Raw genomic sequence first — 19,078 nt, 5'->3', positions numbered from 1 at the left:
TAACAATACCTTGCTATCTACAGTACAATCAGAATGCATAAAGGCTGTACACAAATAATAAACAATATGACATTAACCAAATTTACTTACAGCCATATGTTTCACAAGGACTATGATGAATGTACTAAAAACCCCAGTCTTTCCTTTTCTCTCTCCTACTCTCTCCTTTTGAATTCAACTTCAATTCAATTGCTTTATTGGCAGGAAAAACATTACGCAAGTATTGCCAAAGCATCAATATAATATGCATTGATCTAAAATAAACTGATACACTTTTGTGAGATACTAAAAAAAATATGCCAGAGAAGAAATAAGAATTATAGAATGACAGTTTTTAATTCCAATAAATAAGTTTCTCCCCCTGTCACATTAAGTGACAATTCCATGTTTCTGACAACAGTAATGAAGAGAAACATGTCATTTCCTCAGAACTAGTCATCATGGGGTTTCACTTATTATTTATTCATGTTTATTTCCCAGAGTGTTCATTGGTTTTAAACATAATGGAGATAATCAAATTTGGAATATTTCTTAGCATAAACATTTTTGTATTCTTAATTTCATCATATAACATTTATGCTGAGCTCCATCAGTCTTCAAACAGAGGTCATGAATACAGACTCAAAGAAATTCCTTTACCTATCGCTTGTTTTGTGAAAAGTTATTCCGAAGGAAACTCTGGTGGTGATCTTGATTTAAATGGAAAGTTCACCTACTTTTAAGAAAAACTTCACCTATTTAAAACACAATTCAGATCTCAGTAGGTTCAGAATACAGAAGTTCCCTTTCAAAACCTTTGAATGACATATTTCTCAACTGAGAAAAAAGGTCATTTGTCACGCAGTGTAATTTGAAAAAATTCACATATTTTCACCCATCTCGCTTTACAGCATCACACACACACACATTATATCTCAGTATCTGTGGTCAATATGGAACTCTAGATCTCTGCTCCAAACCACAGGACAAGAGAATGCATCACACAGACATTCAGACACAGGGACTGAGCCAAAGGGGGCCCTCCGGTGGACATAATGTTAAATTCAGGTACGGCTGGAGGTTTGGAAACAGAGGTCTGTGCTGTGGAGTTCACACCCAACAGGTACTTCACTGAGCCCACACACACACCCACATTGCCGGCCCGGTCCACCACCACAATCTCTACCTTCTTCAAACAGCAGGAGGATCTGTAGGACACCCGGGTCACATTCTTACCTTCGATGCCCACCACCAAAGAAGTGTTCATGGTGCCGTTGCCCTGGAGCAAGGTGACGTGGTCAATGCCAGTGCTGTTCAAACCGTCGGCATAGAGATGCCAGTAGGTGGCGCTGCAGTCAGATGAGCAGTTGGACGAGACAGACCGACCCACATCGGGGATGGGTGAAATCTGTCACCTGGACGAAAGGTAAGAGAGAAGAAGGAAACTTTAGTTAGACATCTGATGTAGCTGGTGGAAACCTGTAGCTCACACCACCTATTTTGGAGTCTCTGCAGACCTGAAAAGACCTGAGTACCGCTTCAATTTGTTCTTTTACTCCCCACTTGAATCTGAACATATTCCAATTAACACATTTTATTAATTTCGATTAACTACATTTCAGGTTACTTTGCGGTTTCCGACTCTTTCATTTATATACAATGTCAAAAACGAACATGTAGCCATAAAAACACAAACACAATAGCACAGTGCGCACACGTGGACGTTTAACTTAGCAATCTAATTGGAAAATGTAAAGTTGCTTTCCCTAAAAATTTTCATTTTTCCTAATTCTAACGCTAAACTTAAAACTTAATCTAATATCGCCCTGGCCCGAAAAATCTAACCGTAACCCTAACTTCAACATCAATAATCAAACATATATGCCTAACACTAACACCTAACCCCTGATGCCTAAAACTAAAACTTATTTAACTTAGCAATTGTATTGTTGACCGTAAACCTAACCACTAAGACACAAATAGCCTATTTCCTTGTGGGAGCACTTTAAAACACCGTATGAAGACCAACTTATCAAGTTTTGCTGTCTTCATGGGAACTGCTGGTCCCTCACACACAGGGAGGAAACACAAAAGGTCTTCTGGTAACTGTTTGTTCACACTCCTTGCATGTTGTTCTGTGTGTGACAGACAGCAATACCAATAATGTTGTATAAAATAATTTCCACCTTTTAGGGACAGATTCAGGTTTTGAATATCACTATTTTATAAATAAACCAATGAAATAAAACAGTGAACCGTGAGTCCCTTACAGTCATTCATACTTAAACTTGAAACCGTGTCTTTGGTCATAATTTGGGCATGGATTTTGGCAGGTGGTGCAAATTGTTTATTTTCTAGCTCTCTTTCTTTCACTGACATTTGCATACTGTGTGTCATGGTGCGGTGAGCAGCAGCGCCACCGTGCCTTATATTCTCAAATTCCCATCACTCACAAATGCATCCCGGACTTGTTCTTTGTCACATGTTTTCAATTATTGTTCACACCAGGTCCCTGTTTGCTAATTTGTATGTGTTTAAATGTTTCCCCTCTGCTCCCCACATTGTGGATCATTGTTGCTGTTATTGTTTGTTCGTGTATCGGTGAGTGGTGCGTGTATGTACTGTTTGAAGTTTACTTGTTAGGACGCGTTGTCGCACACTTTATTTTCATTCAGTATATTAGTTATCGTTTTCCGTTCGTGTTCGGTTTGTTTTGTTTGTTGATTAAACCCCACGAACGTGAGATATGCCTGCGCCTGGTTCCTTGCCCAACACTACACCACAAGAAAAACATGACACTGTGAAAGGTGTTGTTAGGGGTTCACGTTCCTCACTTTGCCCCAGGGCAATTTGACTACGCTTCCATCACTTTATTTGAATGGAAGAATTATAAATATACAATCACATTACATTCATCCATGTGAGAGAAATGTATCAAAGCACTGTGAGACTGAAGTGTACTTTGCATTACACACAAATCATCTGACTCTGTCACCCTCCTCTGTTTCTCCCTCTTCACCTCCTGTTGTCTCCTACCATCCTTAGTCTGAGGTTGCTGTTCCTCTGGGGTGTGTAGCTGTGTTGGAACAGGGGCCTTTTTGTAAGAGGAGTCGTTCGTTCTCCAGTGTATTTGAATCCTCCAGTCCATCATTACTTGGAATCAACATTAGGATGTTCATTTTCAACTACCCTTTTTTCTTGCTCAGAAACGATTAAAATGGACATAGTTACAGGGGTAGGAAACCCTTCTTGGCTTCTGTGAAATGGTCATTGACACGTCATACCTAGCTGTATAAGGCCAAAACCAGCAAGGCCACTGCTGACACTGGAAAAAAACACAGAAAGGCTCGCAAACCTCATGTTTATCTTACCTTGAGGAAAAAGGGATGATTGCTATTCCACACCTTGCCTGTCCTTGCCCAATTTATTTTATCTAAATTATTTAGATTATAAAACTAATATTCTGGTTCCTGTCGTCTTCCCATTCAAAGTCAATGTCAAATTTATTTATAGCACATTTAAAAACAACTTACGTCGACCAAAGTGCTGTACAGTCAAAACATATAGCCAACTAAACATATTTATAGGACATGACAAACAGAAACATAAATTCCTACCCATTTGCAGACTCAAATGCAAAAGAAAAAAGATAGGTCTTAAGGAGGGATTTAAAAACGTTGCTACTAGTAGAGGTCTTAATATCTAAAGGTAGGCTGTTCCACAACTTTGGAGCAGCAACAGAAAAGGCACGATCTCCTTTAAACTTCAGACGTGACCGTGGAACGCACAAAAGCAGTTTGTTGGACGACCTAAGGGTCCTTGAGGAAGAGTGCTGATGAAGGAGGTCTGAAATACAGGAGGGTGCTGATCCATGTAGGGCATTAAATGAATGCCAACATCTAGTTTAAGATGGTCCAGAAGGATAGCATGATCAATCGTGTCAAAGTAGCACAAAGATCAAGAAGAATTAAAGTGGCACAGTTTGAATGTCCCTAAACAAAAATAAACCATTTAACACCTTAAGAACAGCTGATTCAGTGCTATGGCATCCCCTAAAACCTGGACAGTGCCATTGATGAGGCAGCTATTTATTATGGACTGTATACTGGGACCAATAGTTTCCAGCACTTCTTTAAAAAGGCGCGAGGGAACTGTGTCCTGGGGGCAGGTAGTAGGCTTCATGTATCAGACTATGTCTATCACATGTGAAAGAGATACAGGTTCAAACTGGTTAAAAAGAGAAGAACATGTAGCTAAATCAGAGGGGTCGTGTTCTGGAGGTAAAATGCAAGATCTTATGGGATCTATATTGCCAGTGAAGATAGACAGGAAGTCTCAGAAGTCGCTTCAGGAAAAGCAACCAGATGTAAAGCCTTGTTTATCACACTAAACAAGACTTTATGATTATTAGAGTTGTTAGAGAAAATATCTGAGAAATATTTGGCTTTTGAAATTAAATTAAACAATCTCTCATTATTTCATATGACACTTGCAACTTCTTTTTTCATTTCCGCTCTGCTTTTCTGCCCTCTTGTCTGAGAGTATGGGTAACATTATTTAGCCAGGGCTGAGTTCTAGCTTTCGCTCCCCTCTTTTTAAAAGGAGTACCAGAATCCAGGATGTCAGAGCAAGTGGAATTAAACATAGTGACTAAGCCCTCTGTGTTCAGGCCTGAGGGAGCCTCAATTCTGCTGATGAGGGGAGAAGCCTTGTAAGCATATGAGAAGAGTATGGCAGTGGAAAGGTTAAAAGAGCGAAACGCCTTTGGAGAAGGCTTGTTGTATACAAGTTTGTTATATACAAGTTTTGTTCGAAATACACCATGCATTTACCAAGGCCATTTTAACGGACATGTGTTCGGCCAGATGGCATGTAACAGGATCGGCAGGATTATTTGGAATGGGATAAATTACAATGAATGTAAATTACAGTAATATGCCTCCGCATTCACCCCTTTTTCTGCAATGTTTCCTCCTGTGAGAGGTGCGGTAGGGGAGCTGGCACAGACTCAATGGTAAACGAGGGAGAGAACTCCTGTCCCCCTGAACTCTGTCTGCGTAGATCAGCAGCAGCAGCCCTAATATCAAGTAGAGCTTGGCGTTCATATACTATGAGCAAGGAGGCAACCTGGGCATACGTGTAGACGAACAACACGAACAGAGAGATTCGTTGTGACGGCTCGCCAAAGAACAAACTGGCGCCATCTTGGACGTCAGTCAGTTAGCGTGTGTAGTAGCCTTTTTCAATCAGACCTTTATTCCCAATTGCTACTAATGTTGGTTGAGCTGGATATAGCTTGACGCGTGCAGTTGGTTGTAAAGATGGGTAGAAAAAAGTTGATTCAGCCGGTCCAATGACCATTTATTGTTAATAATGAAGAATGTTAAATAATCTTGAAGTAAATAACATAAACAATTAATTTAAAGTAGTCTCTTCTCACATGGTAGCAAACGGCTTGTCACGTCATGGCACCATAGAGCACACCACCACACAGTCAAAAGACTGTTTGCCCTCTCCACCCCCTCCGATACTTCCTGTCTTTAAGGCCATTCCCCTTGGGCTCCACATTCAGCCTCCCAACCGTCCTTTAGGTGGCAGTAGACAGACCTGTTGCCATATATATATAAACACTCACACATTCATCCAGAACACACATGCATACACTACTATTCACAAGAAAGAAACATGAAGTTAATTCAAAGCTCAATTTGGCTAATACAGCGTGCATTAACTATCAATCAACATATTATCTATAGCTATCTCAAATCCCAATCCATAACCTAACCCTAACAGCTAACCTTAACCTCAATAAACTTGTCATTAGGCCAAACCCCAACCTACCCATAATGCCTAGCTCAGTGCCTAAGTTTAAACATAAAACTATGCCCAACTGTAACTTTATCCAGCAGAAATCAAGTTTTCCCTTGTGGTAACAGAATAAAAAAATGTATGATGACTGAATTAAAACACATTCTTATGTTATTCTAAAACAATATAAGTACTGCCAAAACTGCACCTAAATCACACACAAGAACCAGGGCAGAAGAGTAAACAGAGAAACACTTAGCAATGATGGGAAATGGGGATCAGGTGTGTGTGATCGGCGACAGACCAGTCCATGATTTGTTCAATACAAATGTGTTGAGTGGTGCTGGGAAACTGGAGTACAAGACCAAAGGAACACCGGAGGGAGCTGGGCTGGACCAGGGGAGGAGGCAGCCCTGGAGGTGGATGTGACAGTTTCAGCAAGACTTTTGTTGAAGGTATTCATGAAAAAGGTACCAATTAGACCGTTATCACACACTGCAATCCTGATTTAACCTCTGTCTATAGAGTACAGTTTATAGCAGTACTGTATATTACCTGTTTGGAAGGCATCTACCTTTATTACTGTAAGTATTTGCCTTTACCCTGTGTGGGACTAATAAAACAAAATTGTACATCATTACGATGTTTTTATTTTACAGACTGCTGTAGCACTGTGTAAAGCAAATCTGTTCCTTTAACTTGAGGTCCATGTTTTTTAGTTTGTCCAAGCTTAATTTATAAGGATACGTTATTGTCATTGGTATGCAGTCCAAAATGTTAATCAAATCATTCTCCAGGAGGGTACATTACAGATTTTATCGTGTGGTTTTTGTGGATGTGTTTTGAATGCTCTGATTCACACAGGGCTGGTTGCGTAACGACCCCTATGAAAAATACAGCAATGTCATATTATCACTGCTTGAATCATAACAAGGTGGACAAACTCTCACTAACCAAACCAACTATTCACTGGCCCATACAAGGAGCAAACCAACTATCCACTGGCCTATACATAAGTTTTCTCTATCGTTTTCATTGTTTGGTCACAGTTATTGCCTTTGTGTGGTTTGGTGAAGACTAATGTATGTTCAGTCTCCTGGCACACGTACAGTGCCTAGTGCCTATAGTCAGACCTCTTCACTTGAAATGTTGTAGTGCAATAGACACATTTTCTGCCACAATGTTTTTGAAACAAGTTATTATGAATGTATGCCAATTGTATTGTATGTATATTTGTATTCAGACCTTTTGTCATGACAATCACAAATTGAGCTCAGATGCATCCTGTGTTCTTTATTCACACTTGATATGTTGCCGGAAGTACTTTCAGAGAATGAGGAAAAATATAATCTGGTTTGATGAGAAACTGTAAGAGGAACTAACCTCACTCAGGAACTGACGGAGACAGTTTTGTCAAATGTGCAGGGAATCTCAAATGAAACTGCACTGCTCAAATCTGAAATATTAAGTATTAATAGATTTGTTGGATTTTGTTTATTATTTATGCTCGTCAAGCTCTTAGAGTCAATATAAAAAGCACCACCCTTAATAACACTGTACATTTCCACTTGAACCTCCCTTTGTGTTCAAAGGTTTAATCACCGTCCCCCTCTAAATATTACAGCCACCGTTAGTTAACAATAGGCCAACCTCATGTATGATACATAGCTTCCTCCACTGACAGTCCACTGGCTCATACAGGGAGCAAACCAACTATCCACTGGCCCATGCAGGGAGCAAACCAACTATGCACTGGCCCATACAGGGAGCAAACCAACTATGCACTGGCCCATACAGGGAGCAAACCGACTATCCATTGGCCCATATAGGACACTAACCAACTAGCCACTGGCTCATACAGGACACTTTGCAATGAATGCAGCCTCCAGCATGTGTTGTAGTTCTCCTTCTGCACAACTTAAAAAATTGAAAAACTTAAAGTTTCAAGGTTTATTTGTTAAATGCACAGAACAACAGTGTCATCCTGCACAATGACATTCTTTTGACCTGGCACCCAACAACTACGTAGTGAGAGTTAAGAATAATATAAGACCAAAAATATATCTAGACAACAGAAATAGTAAAAGCAAAAATATACATACCACTGTACACTAGAAGCAGTTTAAAGAAAACAGTACTATAAACTAGCAGCAATATGGGTAGTATTATTGAACAATTAGTAATGGCAAGTATGGCAGTAATACACATTACATTGTATACTAGCAGCAATTGGTAGTTATTGAATATTATAGATACGGTAGCGGTTTGTTAGCCAGGCCGGGCCTTAGGGTACAAGAACGAGATGGAACAAAAGCGGGTATCCTTTCTCCAAGGCAGTGACCGAGGACTTATTAGTGAAACTTTAAGAGACAGCAGCCAGGTGCAAGTGATGGGATGCTTGAAGCGATCCTTCGGTACACACCTTGAGATTTCCTTGCGAGACAGGTCGTAACGAAGCTTCGGTACCCGTTTCAGATCAAAGAAAATGCCCCTTAGAGGACGTGTGAAGCTTCGCTTCTACTCTGTACAACATGATTTGCTCAATTTTGGTTTAGAGTCCGGTTTGAGTTTATAAGGAAGTTAAATGCTGTTCATTTCCGAGAGTGGGCAAATGTTGTTTAAAGACTGAATTCAGATATTTTTACGTGAGATTTTTGGAATAGAACCATCTAGAAAAAATTGTGTTCCTTAATAAAAATTCACAAGATATTTCCCTGTTACAAAAGCACTATTCTATCATCACTGTCCAGTTACAAAACAGTGTTCCAGCACTGTTGCCAGTTCAAAACACATGTTAATTTGAAGCACACACAAATTATGTCTCTCTTTATTTACTTACAGATTTAATGTGCACTTGTACATTCAGCATTTACCCATTACTTATGCCTATAAAAACTAAAATGTAGTAAAAAATAATAATACAGGTAACAAAAAAAACAAAAGAAAAGCCTAGCTCTTTCTTGAGCCTTACTGTACAGTCCTTCCGGTCCCTCACTTCGACCGGACAGCTAAATTGTTACCAGCTATAAACAAAGGAAAAGGGAAACAGTCATTAAAAAACAGTCCGTGTCTTACTGGGTTAGTCTTTTTGTCCAGGAGTGGTTACTGTCCAGAGCTTTCTTTGCTTGGGGTTGCCCTGGAATTCTCTGACCTCCTGGTAGCTTTCTTTCTAACAAAATAAATCCTGGGGTGTGCTCCAGGCCAGGTTAAAATAAACTCCATTTAAACTAGGCAGTCCTCCGTCTCTCTGTTGTCAGCGAGGTAAAGACTATGTTCTGAATGACTTGGTGGCTGTGAGCTACAGGTTCCCACCAGCTACATCAGTTGTCTAACTAAACTCTCCTTGTCTTCACCTGTCGTCCATGTCACAGATTTCCCCTACTCCCCGATGTAGGCCGGTCAGAGTCTTATCCAACTGCTCATCTGACTGCAGCGCCACCTACTGGCAGCTCCATGCTGACCTGACCGACGGCGTGAACAGCACCGGCATCGACCGCATCACCTTGCTCCAGGGCAACGGTTCCCTGAATACTTCTTCGGTGGTGGGCATCAATGGTGAGAATGTGACCCAGGTGGCCTACAGAGCCTCTTGCTGTTTGAAGAAGGTGGAGATTGTGGTGGTGGACCGGGCCAGCAACGTGGGTGTGTGTGTGGGCTCAGTGAAGGACCTGTTGGGTGTGAACTCCACAGCACAGACCTCTGTCTCCAAACCTCCAGCCGTACCTGTATTTAACACTATGTCCACCAGAGGGCCCCCTTTGACTCTGTCCCTGTGTCTGAATGTCTGTGTGATGCTTTCTCTTGTCCTGTGGTTTGGAGCAGAGTTCCATACTGACCACAGATACTGAGATATAATGTGTGTGTGATGCTGTAAAGGGAGAGGGGTGAAAATCTGTATGTTTTGTCAAAGTGCTCTGGGTGAAAAGTGACCTTTTTTATTTCAATTGCTCTCAATTTGTGAAACCTAACCTATTGAGTGTGAGGTCCTTTCACCATCCATTTCCTTTGACTGCTCCTTCACTCCCTCTACCTGTACACATGACACACTCACATCCCCTCAAAACTGAACCTAACTGTCACCCCAGATCGCAATCACCAGAAATCTAGACACCTGTTACTCACCTGCACTCCCAATATATAGTCAATCTCTGCAGCTTTCTCTTTGTGAGGTATTGTTTGTAGTTGACTTACCAAACCTTTTTTTTTCTTCCTGCACAGCTCGACTCCCATCTGTACCTTCACTAGAGACCTTCGTATTGACCAGCACGACTGTCCTGAGGATTTCCCTTTTCCTGCCATTTCCAGGACCTTCGCCTTGCCTGATTGACCACCTGTTACTGAAACCAGCCTGACTGACCACCCATTACTGAATCTAGCCTGATTGACCTCCCATTACTGAACCTAGCCTGACTGACCACTGGTTACTTAACCTAGCCTCCATGGGGTTTTCTGTGCTGCCTTTTCCTTTGTCTCTTGCAGCTTAAATAAACATTGACTTTCCGTGATTGGAACCATAATCATCTGTCCAGTAGTATTCATTCCATTGAGATTGTAATTTTGTTTTAAAAAGTAGGTTAATTTTCCCTTTAAACCAAGATGACCACCAGAGTATTCTTTAGAATTACTGTTTTACACTTCTGTCACAAACAAGTCATGAAAAGAAACCAGGCAAGCCTAGTTCTGCCGGCCCACAATAGAAAGAGTCGTCATCTCAAGATTTGAACACGGGTCACCAACATGAAAGGCTGTGTTGTCAACCACTACACCACAGAGCTGTACAGTTACCAATTGTCTGTATAGCATCTGAATATCCTGAACAAATCCTCTTTTGCCACTGGCCATTTTATTAGTTTATTGGCCATTTGTCAATGACATTGATACAGTTAAACTGACTAACGTTTCTTACGAAGTTTACCTCCACCACAAATGTATGCAGTTTGCCACTGGCTGTTTTAACAGCATTTTTGCCAATAGAAAGCTTTACCGGTATTTACTAACTTACTGGAATATTCATAAGAAATGAGTAATTGCTAGGGAGTCTGCCAAAACTATTTCATTTCATGGCATAAAAACGAAAGTGATAATACAAAGATTTGTATGACAAAATATATTGTCGATTCCATCAAGGCGCCACGGGGGATGTTTTGGAGAGGGGTCAACAAGGCCTATAGTGAACAGAATACCATCCCCACTGTGAAGCATGGTGATGGCTCACTGATATTTTGGGGGTGTGTGAGCTCTAAAGGCACAGGGAATCTTGGGGAAATTGATGGCAACAGGAATGCAGCCTTTTATCAGAAAATACTTGCAGACAACTTGCATTTGTCTGCACTAAAGCTGTGCATGAGATGCACTTGGACTTTCCAGCATGAAAATGACCCTAAGCACAAGGCCAAGTTGACCCTCCAGTGGTTACAGTAGAAAAGGCGAAAGGTTCTGGAGTGGCCTTCAGTCTCCTGACCTTCATTTTATTGAGCCACTCTAGGGAGATCTCAAAAGTGTGGTTCATGCAAGACTTTGCATGACCTGGGGGCATTTTGCCAAGACGAATGGGCAGCTTACAAAACTATTACAAAAGACGCTGTCATTGATGCTAAAGGGGGCAATACACAGTATTAAGAACTATGGGTATGCAGACTTTTGAACAGTGGTCAGTTCATTTTTCTCTTTGTTGCCATGTTTTCTTTTATGAATGTGCCATTCTGTTATGACCTACAGTTGAATATGAATCCCATAAGAAATAAAAGACATGTGTTTTGCCTGATTACTCATGTTTTCTTAACAAATGGTACATATTACCAATTCTCCAAGGGTTTGCAAGCTTTTGAAAACAACTGTATGATGAAAGGGTGAATCCAAAGATTTGCGTGTTAAAATATTATTGTTAGTTTTTGTCCATTATGTTTAAAACCCATGTGTACTGTGGGAAACAAACATGAATAAATAAGAGTCCTTGTGAATCAAAAGGCTGTAAGTCATAATGGATTTAAATTTGTGCTAAAAGTCATATTGTTTATTGTTTGTGTACAGCCGTAATGCATTCTGATTGTACTGTAGATAAAAAGTATTGTTATTCAATGACATTTTCACAAATCCAATTAAGTTGCGTGGTACATGGAACATCATTCCATTTCTTTACAGGATCAGTATACCAATTAACAAACTCAGCACAGTCCTCCTCTCCTACAGTACCACCACCATTATCAGGCTGTGGTGCTCCCCAGTACCTAAAGTGGGAACAACACAGAGAACCAGAGAGTCAGACACTAGAAGATGTTTATAAGGTTAAAGAGACAGCGGAGAAGTTTATCTATGTCAACAAAGTCAGACAAACAAGTGCAAACCATCCTAATATAACTGCATTCAATGTGAAGGAAGTTGCCATCTACCACTGATTAAATTGTGAAATAGCCTTAGCACAATGACTGGACTTTTAACAGTTTTTAGCTGTTACTGTTGACTATCAGTCATTGAATCAACGCTGGTAATCATTGGCTTGCAAAACAACCTCTAACAACATCAGTGTGAACCTTATTCACACTGAAAACAGATACTTAAAGAATGATATACATGAAATGTAGTTTCATACAGAGAATAATCTCTTACGCTGTAGTCAGAGGTGTGCCGTCCACCCATCTCCAGGTCCCCTCAGTCTCTCGGTCAGTCAGACCGATCCAAGTATGTATGTTTAATGTAATGAGGAATTTCTATCAGAGAAAGATTAAGATGTTGACAATAGCATCAAAATAACCATACAAATCCCTAAATCCCTTATGGATCTCCCTTTCACCTGTTCCTCTTGGTTGTTTATGATGACTAGCTGTGTCCCTCTCTTCAGACAGTCCTGGTTGGCATATTCCCAGTAATTTTTCTCAGTGGAGACATAATAGATGCTGTTACCAAACACTTTCCATCCATTTGGAGATTTCACTGATTAAAAGAAAAGCAGTGGATAAAATGACGCGTATAATGTGTTTGTGCAGTTGTCTTGATGAACCCGTTTCAGTTTCTCAGGTCAATATGAAAGTCAGTTTTATGAGGATTAAGGAAAAACTGTTCGCTTCACTTACCAAGTACCGTCTGAAAGAGGTCTCTCTCTCTTTGTAGTTTGTCTCTCTCTTTAGACAGGTTTTTGTTAAAGGTCTGTAGCTGGTCTCTATCTTTTGTCAGGTTATTGTAGCTAGTCTGTAGTTTGTCTTTTTCTGTAAAGCATTGATGGCCAATGACCCCATCTGTAATATTCAAGTTATATTAAGAGCTGGTCCATTGATTCTATCCATGTGTCTACACACATATTTTACCAAACTTTTTTCCTCTGCCAATTCCTTTATGTCCAATTTGGGATTATTATTCAGGGGTAGTTAAGATTTTACTGTTTCGTCCAAGCACTTGCTTTTTGATGTATTTTGATATTGAACAATGTTTATTAAAGGAATGGGCAGTCTGATCTTGAACCACCGTAATGACTCAATCCAATGATTTTGCAAAAATAAGCAAAATGTTAAGAGTTCTTGCACCGAAACAGAAAATACAGTGGCTCTCAAAAGTATTCACCACATTGATCTTTTCCGCATTTTTTTGTCTTAGAACATGAATTCAAAATGGATTTCATTAGGAGTTTTTGCCACTGATCAACACATTATAGTACATAATGTCAAAGTGAAAAAATAAACACAAACTCACTTTTTTCTCAATGAATTACTAATACAAAACAGAAAATAATTAATTGCATTCACCCCTTTGGTCAATATTTGGTAGAGGCACCTTTGGCAGGAATTACAGCTGTAAGTCTATTTGGATATTTCTCTACCAGCTTTGTACATCTGGACACAGCATGTTTGCCCATTCGTGGGTCAAGGTCCATCAGGTTAAATGGAACCTTTGGTAAAAAGCAATGCTCCATTCCTTCAACAAGATTTAATGTTCTTAAACTTATGTCAGTTTAAATTTAGGTGTAAGTGAATTAAACTTACAGTTGACGGACAGTCCTATTATCCCAGCCAGAAGCAGAACACACAGCAGTCCCAGACACACTGCAGCAACTCCAGAAGGTCTTTTCCACCACTGACAATGCACTAAAGCAGAAACGTCAAATAAACTTTGAAATACAGGTATTAAAAGAATGAAATTGTGCAGTCAGTGGCAAAACAGATAAGTCATTAGCCTGCTAAATGTCCAAATAGTAAAGAAATTGTAAAGTAAGTATATTTTTGGCATGTTTTACTTCTATTTTCCATTTTTTATTTCAAAATAAGGGTGTGTATGCTATATGTTTCTACCTGCATGTGTTCGTTTGTGTGTTTTATGTGCATGCAATATTACCTGAATGTTGAATGACGACTCCACCTGGTTTGGGCTTGTAGCCTTCTACATTGGCATATGTTGGGCAGTCAATATTTGTGCCAATTACATTCTCTTCAAATTCGTAGATTCCTTCTGACATCTTAGAACACGTTTTCTATATCACACCTGTGCTTCCTCATCTGTTGTCCTTTGAGTGACTTGCTGGTTCAAATGTGACATGATCTCACCATAGAGATTACATGATGGCGTCACCACTTTTGTGGTACGTAGCTCGGTCTGTGTTGATGGAGACTTCCTGTTTTTATTTGTTTTTAATTATGAAGAGTCTACCATTATGAAGCATTTGTGCATCGCAATGAAAGGTGCTGCATATTGTTGTGCAGAAAGACTGTCTTCACAAAAGCGTTCATTGAACACAAACTGTGTAAGCTACAGCTGCTATACAGCATATGAACTGATGGAGTCCATGACTTTCACTCACTTTAATCACAGGCCATGACTGTCCTCTGAAATGTGTTCCACAACTGTATGAAATAGGAAACCTATAGGAAAGACATTTTAACTCTTCAATCATTTGATACATGTTTTGATTTATTATTAATATATTGAAATATTCCCAAACTGCTTTAAAAAACATCATAAAGGAAAGAGAATTAAAGGCCAATATCAAAAAATAAAAGTCTTAATTGTCCCTTGTATACAAGTATGTTTCACTTACCACAAATGTAATATTAAGGCAAAAGTCTTTATTGCCCAATTTTGGTGGGCCCGTGTAAACTGTAGCCCCAGTTTTTAGTTCTTAGCTTACGGGAGTGGCACCCACTGTGGTTTACTGCTGTTGTAGCCCATCTGCTTTAAGGTTCGATGTGTCGTCCTTTCAGAGATGCTTTTTTGGTTGTATAAGTTGGTTGCAATGTGTGATTATTTGAGTTATTGTTGCCTTTCTATCAGCTCGAACCAGTCTGACCATTCTCCTCTGACCTCTGCCTTCTACAAGCCATTTTTGGCTAGAGAACTGCTGCTCATTAGATATTTTCTATTTTTCAGACCATTCTCTGTTAACCGTAGAGATGGTTGTGTGGGAAAATCCCTGTAGATCAGCACTTTCTGAAATACTCAAACACAACCATGCCACATTCAAAGTCACTTAAAACGCCTTTCTTCCCCATTCTGATGTTTGGCTTGAACTTTGTCTTGCAGATCATCTTGGACATCTACATGCCTAAATGCATTGAGTTGCTGCCACATGATTGGTTGATTAGATTTTTGCATTATCAAGCAGTTGAAAAGGTGTACCTAATAAGGTGGCCGGTGTTTTGAGATAATACAGTACCAGTTAAAATTACAATGATCACAAACAGTGAATTAAATGACAGAATTTTTATTCTAAGTACGGATGGAGTATGATATCAAAAAATAAGGTTGTGAGGCAATTGAAATGCATACAGTATGTCCTACATTTTCCAAAAGGAGGTGTAATAACTGCAGATGTTCGCTGTAATATAATGATGTATATCTGTCCAATAAAGAAACTGGGCAAAGCTTCACGATATAGAACTGGGATACTCATGGTTTATGCACATTTTTGTGCGTAAGCACGACTGATACATGAGGCCCCGGGTGGGTGTGAACTCCACAGCAAAGACCTCTGTCTCCAAACCTCCAGCTGAACCTGAATTTAACACTATGTCCACCAGAGGGTGCCCTTTGACTCAGTCCCTGTGTCTGAATGTCTGTGTGATGCTTTCTCTTGTCCTGTGGTTTGGAGCAGAGATCTACAGTTGCGTTTTTTCAAACTACGCTGTGTGATAACTGAACCTACTGAGATCTTAAAAAGTAGTTGAACTTTCTCTTTAAATCAATATGACCACCACTTTTCACACTTCAGACAAAAACAAGCGATAGGTAAAGGGATTTTTATGAGTCTGTATTCATGACCTCTGTTTGAAGACTGATGGAGCTCAACATAAATGTTATATGATGAAAGTAAGAATACAAATATTTTTATGCTAAGAAATATGGCCAATCTGATCATCTCCATTGTGTTAAAATCCATTGTAAACTCTAGTAAATAAAGATGAAAAAATAAGAAGTGAAACCCCATGGTGGCTAGTTGTGAGGATATGACAAGTTCCTCTTCATTATTGTTTAAAGAAATATAGAATTGTCACTTAATGTGACAGAGGGAGAAACTTATTCATTTGTATTGGTATTAAAAACTGTAATTCTATTATTCTTATTTCTTCTCTGGCATATTTTTGTTAATATGTCACAAAAGCATATCAGTTTATTTTAGGACAACATATATTGTATTGATGCTTTGGCAGAAATTGCGTAATGTTTTTCCTGCCAATAAAGCAATTGAATTGTAGTTGAATTGAAGAGGAGAGAGTAGGAGAGAGAAAAGGAAAGACTGGGGTTTTTAGCACATTAATTTTTGTCCTTGTGAAACGTATGGCTGTAAGTCAATTTGGTTATTCATTTTTGCTAAATATTATATTGTTTATTGTTTGTGTACAGCCTTTACGCATTCTGATTGTATTGTATATAACAAGGTATTGTTATTCACTGACTGTTTCACAAATCCAGTTAAGTTTAGTGGTACATGAAACATCATTCCATTTCTGTACAGGATCATTATACCAATTCACAATCTCAGCACTGTCCTCCTCTCCATGGGTGCCACCACCATTATCAGGCTGTGGTGGTCCCCAGTACCTGTAGTGGGAACAACACAGAGAACCAGCGAGTCAGACACTGGTAGAAAACCATCTTTATCTGCATTCAGTGTGAAGAAAGTTGCCAACCAACATTGATTACATCTCGAAAATAGCCTTAGCACAGACACTGAGCAGTTTTTATACACGCTGTAACTGTTGACTATCAGTACTATTGAATCATTGCTACTAATCACTGGCTTGCTAAACAACCTCTAATTTATTTCACACTTAAAAAAGATACTTAAAAATTATATCCATAAAATGTTGTATTAAACAGAGTATAATCTCTTACGCTGTAGTCAGAGGTGTGCCATCCACCCATCTCCAGGTCCCCTCAGTCTCTATGTCAGACAGACCGATCCAAGTATTTATGTTTAATGTAATGAGGAATTTCTATCAGAGAAAGATTAAGATGTTGACAATAGCATCAAAATAACCATATAAATCCCTAAATCCCTTATGGATCTCTCTCTCACCTGTTCCTCTTGGTTGTTTATGATGACTAGCGTTGCCCCTCTATTCAGACAGTCCTGGTTGGCATATTCCCAGGTATTTTGTTCCATGGAAACATAATAGTTGCTGTTGCCAAACTCTTTCACTGATTAAAAGAAAATCAGTAGATCAAATTACATGTTATATTTGTTTACGCCGTTGTCATGTCGAATCCATTACAGTTTCTAAAATCAATGTGAAGACTATTTTCATGAAGATCAAGATTGAAAAGGTAACCAGTTCAGTTCACTTACCATGTGAAAAGCTGTCTATCTGACTCTGTAGTTTGTCTCTCTCACTCTGTAGTTTGTCTCTCTCACTCTGTAGTTTTTCTCTCTCGCTCTGCAGTATTTCTCTCTCTCTCTCTGTAGCTGGTTTCTCTCTTCAGTCATGTGTCAAATGTGTAATTGCTATAATTGCCATATTCATCAAAACCGTAGAATCCTCCACTGTGTTTCAGGTATTTGACTTGTAATCCCTGTGAAGATATGAAGTTTCAGTACATCATTGGCTTTTCATTTGGGAGCCATTACAACTTTAACTCATTTGGTGTGCTTGCTGAAACCAAAGCACCTCTGGAGAATAAATGGGCTCAAAATAACAAACGTGAATAAATGGGCTAAAAATAACCCAACAAGTAACTCAACCATGGGTATTACCATAATGTTTGTAAAAAAAAAAATGTTGTTACTGACTTTAAAACCTCTTTACATGAATCCTCTTAACACTGATACTAATCCCTTTCTGTATCTCTAACCCAAGGGGGCTACATGGTTAAAAATTGTATTCTCAAACATAAATAAAAAAATACATATAGGTCAAAGCCAAATAGCCTCCAAGTGTAACATAGTTCTAATGATTACTCTGGCTAGTAAATCAAAGATCTACTAGCCAGTCTGTTTTCAGTAGTAGCAAATATTTGTATTTTATTTGTCAGCAATGAAAGAACATCTGACGGTTGTGACTAACAGGGGACACTAGAGGTCACCACACATTCATTTGTGATAAAAGAAGGCTACTACTTTGCTGCAAACATCCTTGTGTGGTTTGTGTGAGACTCCCTGTGGTGGAAATACTTCTACCCAACTTAATCAGATCAAATGTTATTTGTCACCTGCTTCCATAACAACAAGTGAAGATTAGAAACTGAAGATAACGTTTCTGACCACAAGGAACACAAATGGGCAAGGACCATGTCCTTGTAGAGGATGCAACCTTCAACTACAAGCCAGTAGATTGAATGGAGGAGTGGGGTGACATGGGAGAATATGGGAAGGTTGAACACCAGGCATTCTGGTTGTGTTGAAGGGGTTTGGTGGCACATTCTGAAAACCTCACCAACAGGGAATTGCTTTCCCTTTCTACTTTAATTTCAAGATTTCTTTCCATTCTACTTTCAGCTCTGAATAAATAGGTTTCCATTTTTCCATTTGTTTAGTTATGCATGTCTGGTCAGATGGAGAACTGCAACACACGCAGGCTGCATGCATCGCAAAGCAGTGAATAGTTGGTTAACGCCCAGTATGGGCCAGTGGTCAGTTGGTTTGCTCCCGGTATGGATCAGTGGATAGTTGGTTAATTCCCTGTATCTGCCAGTGGATTGTTGGTTTGCTCCCTGTATGGGCCAGTGGATAGTTGGTTAGTGTCCTGTATGGGCCAGTGGATAGTTGGTTAGTGTCCTGTATGGGCCAGTGGATAGTTGGTTAGTGTCCTGTATGGGCCAGTGGATAGTAGGTTAGTTTCCTGTATGGGCCAGTGGACTGTCAGTGGAGGAA

At 39.5% G+C, this 19,078-nt stretch overlaps 1 long non-coding RNA gene across 1 annotated transcript; it reads right to left on the bottom strand.

Moving 5' to 3' along the window:
• Window positions 1-11,875: 11,875 nt before the first annotated feature.
• Window positions 11,876-17,373, bottom strand: LOC109615293. The gene is made up of 3 exons (XR_004575522.1): window positions 17,288-17,373; window positions 17,104-17,204; window positions 11,876-12,014 (listed from the first exon to the last, which is right to left on the bottom strand). It is a non-coding gene; the product is annotated as an uncharacterized LOC109615293 (long non-coding RNA).
• Window positions 17,374-19,078: the final 1,705 nt, after the last annotated feature.

The sequence above is a fragment of the Esox lucius genome, chromosome 25, assembly GCF_011004845.1.
Source record: "Esox lucius isolate fEsoLuc1 chromosome 25, fEsoLuc1.pri, whole genome shotgun sequence".
NCBI classification, from domain to species: domain Eukaryota; kingdom Metazoa; phylum Chordata; class Actinopteri; order Esociformes; family Esocidae; genus Esox; species Esox lucius.
Note: the sequence above shows the minus strand (reverse complement) of the source record. Positions and strands in the feature narration are given on the sequence as shown.